Genomic DNA, 7,668 nt, shown 5'->3' on the forward strand with positions numbered 1-7,668 from the left:
ATGGCCTCTTCTGTACTGACTAAAGAGTTTACACTTGTAATAAAACAAGACTGTGAAATTGTCACTAATCGGAGTTTGAATTTCTAGTCAATCGCTCAAGCACCACTCTGTTACAATAACGGTGGATCTGACCTTTACGATATAAAATGGTCAAGTCTTTGTCAGTGAGGAAATTGAAACAATTCGAGGTGGGGGGAAATTAGTGTCCCTAAAATATACTTGTACTAAGAGCGTATTCTTGCAAGTGTTAATTTCTCAACGCATTCCAAAAGAAACTTCTATTCGCGGGAAAATACCCCTGTACAATATGGAAAAGGTTATGGTTTCTCAGTTCACAGTATTTTTCCACTTGAAAAGTCCGTTTTTCATAGTGCATAAAGGTGCTCGGGTACCCTATGTGAGAGCATCTCTATAAAGTATGCTCATAATTGTAATTTGTGTAATCACTAATACACCACGTTAAATTTAAGTTACAAATATGCATAATTGCAATTATTATGAATATTTATTCAAATAGTTTACCTAAAGCAAAGAAGAGACTTTATAAAAATTAGGTACAAAGTTGAATAACACAAATAAGCCATTAGTAATACAATATACATTTTCCATTACTTGTAATTTTCCACCTTAAAACAAATCCGAAATCGGGTTTATTTCCTGTTGGTAACTTTTTCGTGGTAAATCATCCGCAGCGGAATGATTTCCATCCTTCAGCCAAGAAATAATTAGCTTTGTCGTCTATTTTGAGCTTCTCTAGCGGTGGGCCATTAACAATGATGAACAACAAGTTAGACAATGTTTGAGCACTTAGTCTATTTCTAATATCAGTCATCTGTAAATTCATAAGGGGAAATCCCCGTTCGCACTCTGTCGTGGAAATTAATAATACTTCTACCCGATTCTGCAACTCCTCATGGACAATCTGCTTGTTAGACTTAAGTCTGATAACGATTTTTCTTGATCAGTTTTGAAATACTCAGCAAGAAGTATCATTTCTCTCTCACCATACAACATTTTTTCCATATTGACCATGTCAGTTGGCAATGTTGACTCTTGGAGAACAGAAACTTTATCTACCACACCTTCGATAGGGAATCTTGTGCATAAATTATCAATTAAAGCCTAATAAACTGATGATTTCTTATTTGTTTATAAATATAATTTTTGTAATTACACATTAAGGTTTGATGCCATTATTAGGTTCCCTTCCCCCTTTAGAAAGCGAAAGGGAACGAGGTTCCTGGAAAGTGTTCAGAGGTGAATGGGAATGTCCCTCCTCCTTCCCCTTCAGTTACCACACTGCTGTTTGTCATGTGCCAAATTACGATGAATTTCAATTACATTATCATATTATAATTATTTTCTTATTGAATTATCGACACTTTTCAGTGAAAAAGTAAGTTCCAAATCAAGGTAAGTAGACCAACGTAAAGGAAAAAAAGATGTGTAAAATTTTCCATGTAATTATGCGTACAATCTAAACTTAAAATTTCCGTGTAATTAAGCTTACAGTACAAATTTTGTGCCTTATTTTCTCACAACTTCATGGGTTGATTGCCCTGTGCTGTAAGCGCTCCATATAATAAACATAAGCTTCAGCAATTATTATAGTAGAAAGCAATGGATATATGAAGCCAATCAATGTATTTTTTATTTCTGATTTTTTTTTTCTTAAATAACATCGATCGTTTTCGATCATTTTTACAAACCAACTCTACCAATTTTTCATATATAGAAAGCCCCCCCCCCCCTAAAAGAATTTTAAATAATGGTAGAACACATTCTGTTTATTCTCAATAAAGAGTTAATACACTGAATTTCAGCTCCGTAAGTTTAACGGCTTGCGAGATACTCATTTTTTTCCCCGCAAATATTCTGATCCTCACAACCTCCTTAGGATATTATGTATTATAATGAAAGCAATATAAATCCCAGTTTGGATTAAGCCCTAACTATATACCAAAAGTCATTTCGTTTGACTTTGAAATTTGACCGTGATGATCAGGCACACATAGTTACATTCAATTTTTTATATAATAATTTATATATTACAGAAAATGTATTTTTTCCAGTAGTTAGCTCCTCTAAAAATTCTCAGGTCTCGAAAGCCAAGTAGTAGTAGAAGTCCTAGTGCTATTATTACAATTAAAAATATCAATATCCAAAAGACCTGAAGTTCTTTTTTCACTTGGTTAGATATACTGACCTCAGGTAAGTAGACAGAAACAAGTGGAAAAGAAAGGGAAATGAAGGTCTTGAAAGTAAAAGGACAAATTTACCAGTCTTCAGATGATAGTGTCTACAATGCAGTGAGCAGAGTGGGTCGGTAGATCATACTGAGTCGGTGGGTGGTGGGTTACAGTGGGTCACATGCTGTTGACCTACGACCCACTGACCTGCTCAGAAAACTTGACCCACTTCATCTCTGTTGACATCGTGCTAAAGCGAAATGGTTCCTCATCAGCGGTTTCGCTCATGGAACCCACCCCTTACGTCCATATGTAACTCGCGGTGGACTGTGGGTGTCGACTAGAGGTGGGCACAAAAACCGGTTTTTCGGTTTTTAGAAAAACCGAAACCGGGTTTTGAAAATTTTCAAAAAAACGGTTTCGGTTTTCTTCAAAACCGGCTTGGTTTTCTTCGAAACCGGTTTTAGGTTTTCTCCTAAACCGGTTTGTTTTTACACCTGATCCGGTTTCGGTTTTCTTCCAAAATTTGTTCTATTTCTGACCAGAATGGTGTTTCGTTGTTCTCCGGAAACCGAATCTATTTCCACAGAAATAGTTTTATGTGTTTTAGAAAAGTTTTCACCGAAACCAGTTTCGGTGAAAACCGAACCGGTTTTGGAGAAAACCGAAATGTCGGTTTTTCGGGTTTCGGTTTTCATAGAAACCGGTTTTCGGTTTTTATAAAAACCGGTTTTGCTCATCCCTAGTGTCGACACAGGCTGTGGGAGGCTTTGCGTAAGTGTCATTTACTTGCACCACAGTCGCGCGAAGGTTCTAAGTGATAATGCACTTTAATGCTCGGTGGAACCTGCTACTGAGGGTGTTCTTCCGACCACTGTTCCTCTTCACCGATGTGGTTTCGTCATGAGTTTTGTAGGCCATCAGCTTGGACACTGTCCCTCGCGACACATCTAACACACCACATATTTATCATCACCGTCTGCACACCACTGCTGCTCGCGTAGTATGGAGTTTGCCGTAACACACCAACACCAACTGGCCGTCACTGCGGTCTTTGCCTGACCGTTGGCAACCCAGGAAACTCGCGTATTTCTAACTTCAGGTATTTTTTATTATTTTAACCCTGCGTTACCCGCGCTAGAAAAGTTACACTAATACGCGCGCACGGACTTAGAGACAGTGTTTTCTTTTTATTGCTAAAATTGGGTTATAATGAAAAACAAACGTTGAAATTTATGGCAAACTTTAATACATGCGTACAATAACAAGTATGCTAGTGGTAATTACATGTTTTACGTAATTACATGCCTACAATAATAGGTGTACTTAAAAAATGTCTACTAAAAAACTTGTAACTAAATATCTAACTACAAAAAACCTTTTTACTGGAAATAACTTATCAAAAAACATTGCTTTTGGGCCCGTATGCTCCCCACAGATGTATTTATTGAATCTGACACTTGTAAATCTGTTTTTTCTGTCCTGATTCCACGAGCAAAACGAACATCTTGCAGCGTTACCTTCGACAGTTACAGGTTGCTGATGATCTACAACTCCAGCGGCTCTTTGAACCCTCATTTGCAGTTCACGAGGAAGGTTTGTCTTCGCTGCTCTGGGCTGGGAAGGGCAGAAACGGAAGCTATACGGACTGGCCGCACGTGTTGCCAACTTATAGCGATGTAATTAAAATCCCCTACGCCCGGAACGTGAGACCGTGCGCGAGTAACGCAGGGTTAATATTGTGTATATATGTAAACACTGACGAAGCTTGCCCTGAAATACTGGGAAGATAAGGTTGCCAGATTTTGTAAACGAAAAACCGGGACACCAATCTCGGACTTTATATAAGGTCAATTTTACTAATCATTGGATTAGAGTAAACTACCTGTCTTTTCCCGGTTACTACTCACAACGTTCCAGTTCATTCTATACATAGTTAACACAAATGAAACCCCCACAAGGGATGTATAAAGTATGTGATAAGATAATGTAAGAAGAGCTGCCTCGCGGCCTTTATTCCGAATTCCGATTTGTTGTGTTTAACAAGTCGTAAATATTGCACCAATTACGACACACACTCCCATTTATGATTGAAGATATATTTTTTTTTTCTTTGCTGTGTCATCACCTGAGTTATAAACACTACCCCAAAAGAAATCCAAATGTAGCACTTAGCAAGAAACAATACATTTACGCTAGATTGAAAACTATAAACAAAAACTAAGTCTCTCTAAAGACTTATGCAGCCTCTCCAAAAGTTGGGCAGATAACAAAATCCAGTTATACCTTTGTGTGTTTAACTGCCACTTGTGCTAGAGTAAGTCGTTACGGAATTTTAGCCTGAAAATTATTGAAACTTCTATCAGATAAAGAAAAAAATATAAATCCAAAATTACTGAAGGCGTGCACAGCACTTTTAAAAATATTTATCCGCACATGGGAAAATATACTAAGGACAACTCAGTTTTTAGAAGAAACTGCCTAAGACGACAGACAGGACGAAATAGACAGTTTAGATGCGGTTAACATAAGCGACTGACTAGTATTGCCATTGTTGCAGTGTTCGTAGTTTGTTCTAGGGAAATTTCATAGGTAAATTTAGCAAAAAGAGAAAAGGATTTTTTGAATAAAACTTGAAAATCCAGGGAAATCTTTACGTTGACTGACTGACCAATGTAAATGCATAAATTTTTCTTTACAAACACCAGTACAATAGCAATAGTTTGTGTGTGTGTTCAAAGTAGCATAATTTGTATCCATTGCTGGTTGGGTGTATTTGTCTCTTGTTAAAAAAGAAGCAAAAAGTCAAATGGAGAAAATAAATGTGAAAATCTTCAGGTTTTACGTCCCACGATTATGCCGGCTAGGCTAAAGGAGACGATGATTATGAGAAATGAATAAAATGGTGGAAAGAAGAAAGCGGGAGGAAATGGAAGAACCCCAAGAAAACCCACGCCCACGGTGTTTGTACACCACAAAATTCACTTGGTGCGAGCTGGGATCAAACCCTGGGTCCCATGCACTAGAGGTGAACGGTATACCACTGAGCCACTGCGACCGTATGGTGGAATGAAGAAAATGAGGAAATGCATCACACTGTTTGCCCACCACAAAGCTCACTTGGCGCGAGCTGGGATCGAACCAGGACCCCATGCACCAGAGGTGAACGCTCTACCACTGAGCAACCGCATCCCTAAACAAATGTGGTTGGCACTTTTTCTAATACAGCAAGATTAATCTTACCACATAACTTCTTTCATAGGAACTGGACACAACAATCTAGAGAAAAATCTTCTGTCAAGGGAAATTTTCTTAAGAAAACCTACGAACACTGCATTGTTGGTTCAAGTTCCAACAATGAAGCAGGTCTGCCGTGCCGATTGAAGTATAAAGTTAAAGCCTATCACAGGGAAAAGTACGTTCTTTTCTACTGAAAGTGGTATTCAAGAAATTATTTACATAACATATGCCCTTCTTGAACATTTTCTTAAAATCTTTTTTTTTTTTTTTTCTCTGAAATCTAAACAACCCATCGGACGAAATATTGGATGTGATTTCAAACTCCTTGTTGGTTAAGTAAAATTAATTGGCAATACAAATCTCTCGAAAACCTTCCGTTTTTAGATGAGAGACACTGGTTCTCGCCGGTTGCTTCTTTTTCAATCTGAAAAAGTAAAACCGGGACGAACACGCGGCACGAAAGCCTTTATCGAGACAGTTAATTCTTTCACTGAAAACCGGGACGTCTGGCAACCCTAAATCAATCGTTTCAAAGATATAGAGCGATTTTTGAACAGAAATAGCGCACACCAGTATAATCTTAAATAGAAAAATGAATATTGTTTATCGTATATACGTATGAAAAGTTTTGTTTTTCCAGTATAGAAATCCACACAGTTCCCTTGACATATCTAGGTTACTGTATCGAAAGGATCATAGTCAGGAAGAAATCGTAGCTATTCAAAATTTTTTGATGGTTATCCTGAAGGGCGAGGAGGGGATTCAGAGGTGGTTTATCTTATAACAGTGTGTCTATCGATCACGAAAGTAACGAAAAAAGTCAAGAAATCAGAAAACGATCATGAAAGTCAAGAAATTTTACTTTTGGGTCACGATTTTTTTAAAATCTGTACAAATAGTAGACTAAAATTTTGTCCTATAAAAGTCAAAATTCACTGTCAAAAATGTCTAAGATGGGCTTTAGGCGCTACCAAATCGCATGTAAGGCACGCTTCAATCTCATGCATGAAAAATTCAATGAGAAATACATGACAAAATCAAGACGGACAAAAGGAAATTGTTACAACAGACTAGAGACCTGCACGAGCCGAATTTTCGGCCCGAGCCCCATCTAGCCCAAATAGGCCGGGCCCGAAAAGTTCTGGAGATGTTCGGCCCGACCGGATAAGTTTTTTAAAATTCTTGGCCCAATAAATTTTAAAAGTTTTTGGTCCGATAAATTTTTAAAAAATTTAGTTCGAGCTCCAATCTTTCTCAAAATTTAGTATTAAACTTGACCTAAGCCTCAGAAACATTTTCTAAACTCTGGTTCACAACCTGACGCTTGCCTTCCGAATGGTATCATTGCCTCCTAGAACTTGGCCTGTCATCGAGAGAACAAAAACTCCATTTCCTGTAACAAAAATCTAACTTAATTCAGTTTTAGCATAAAGTGAAGATGGCAATATTGTTTAGTGACATTCAAAATTTTACCACCCCTTCTTGTCATATTTTGGGTTCAGTGAAGGTCAAGGTCAGAGCTCAATTCACCGCGCAATGCCTGCAATCCTCTATAATGAAAGTGGAACCGCTAAGCAACACAAACTGTAAATAGCTACTGCATTCTTTGTAACATTTTTCACGGGCACACTTCTTCAACATTTGGCTTTATTTCAATTATCGTGTAACGAAAGTCAATAATTATTAAAGAATTGCAATTAATCGACCCCAGCCCGGCCTGACCTGAAGAGAAATCAGTGTCGGACCGTCGGAAAGAAATAACAGTCGGCCCGTGCAGGTCTCTACAACAGACTGAAGAAGAAGGTGAAACACTTCAGGAGGAGATCGAAAAAGCTCAAGAAAGGGTAAAACAAAATTAGCCATTCTAAAAGAAAGATGGGTGGTCTCATGCCGAAACGGACTAATTACATTTATGATAGAATTGAGGTAGTGACATTTTGTGAACTGAGCGTTTTATGCCAGAATGAACCAAGTTTGTAGCTGCTTTAGTTTGCCAAAGAATTGAGTAAGTTGTGATGAGTTGATTCAATGGTGAGTGATGAACTTTCCAGTTCTCAACACAAATGTCACTGTCAGTGGCGTATTTACGATTTTGTTTCGGGAGGGGCTTTGCCTGGAAATGTGAAAATTCTGCAAGATATTTCATTTACTTTACTATACTAAGTAAGATTTCGGGGGGGCTTAAGCCCGGAAGCCACCCCCTAAATACGCCACTGGTCACTGTATTCCAATTTCATCA

The sequence above is a fragment of the Thermobia domestica genome, chromosome 2, assembly GCF_964235325.1.
Source record: "Thermobia domestica chromosome 2, izTheDome1.hap1.1, whole genome shotgun sequence".
NCBI classification, from domain to species: Eukaryota; Metazoa; Arthropoda; class Insecta; order Zygentoma; family Lepismatidae; genus Thermobia; species Thermobia domestica.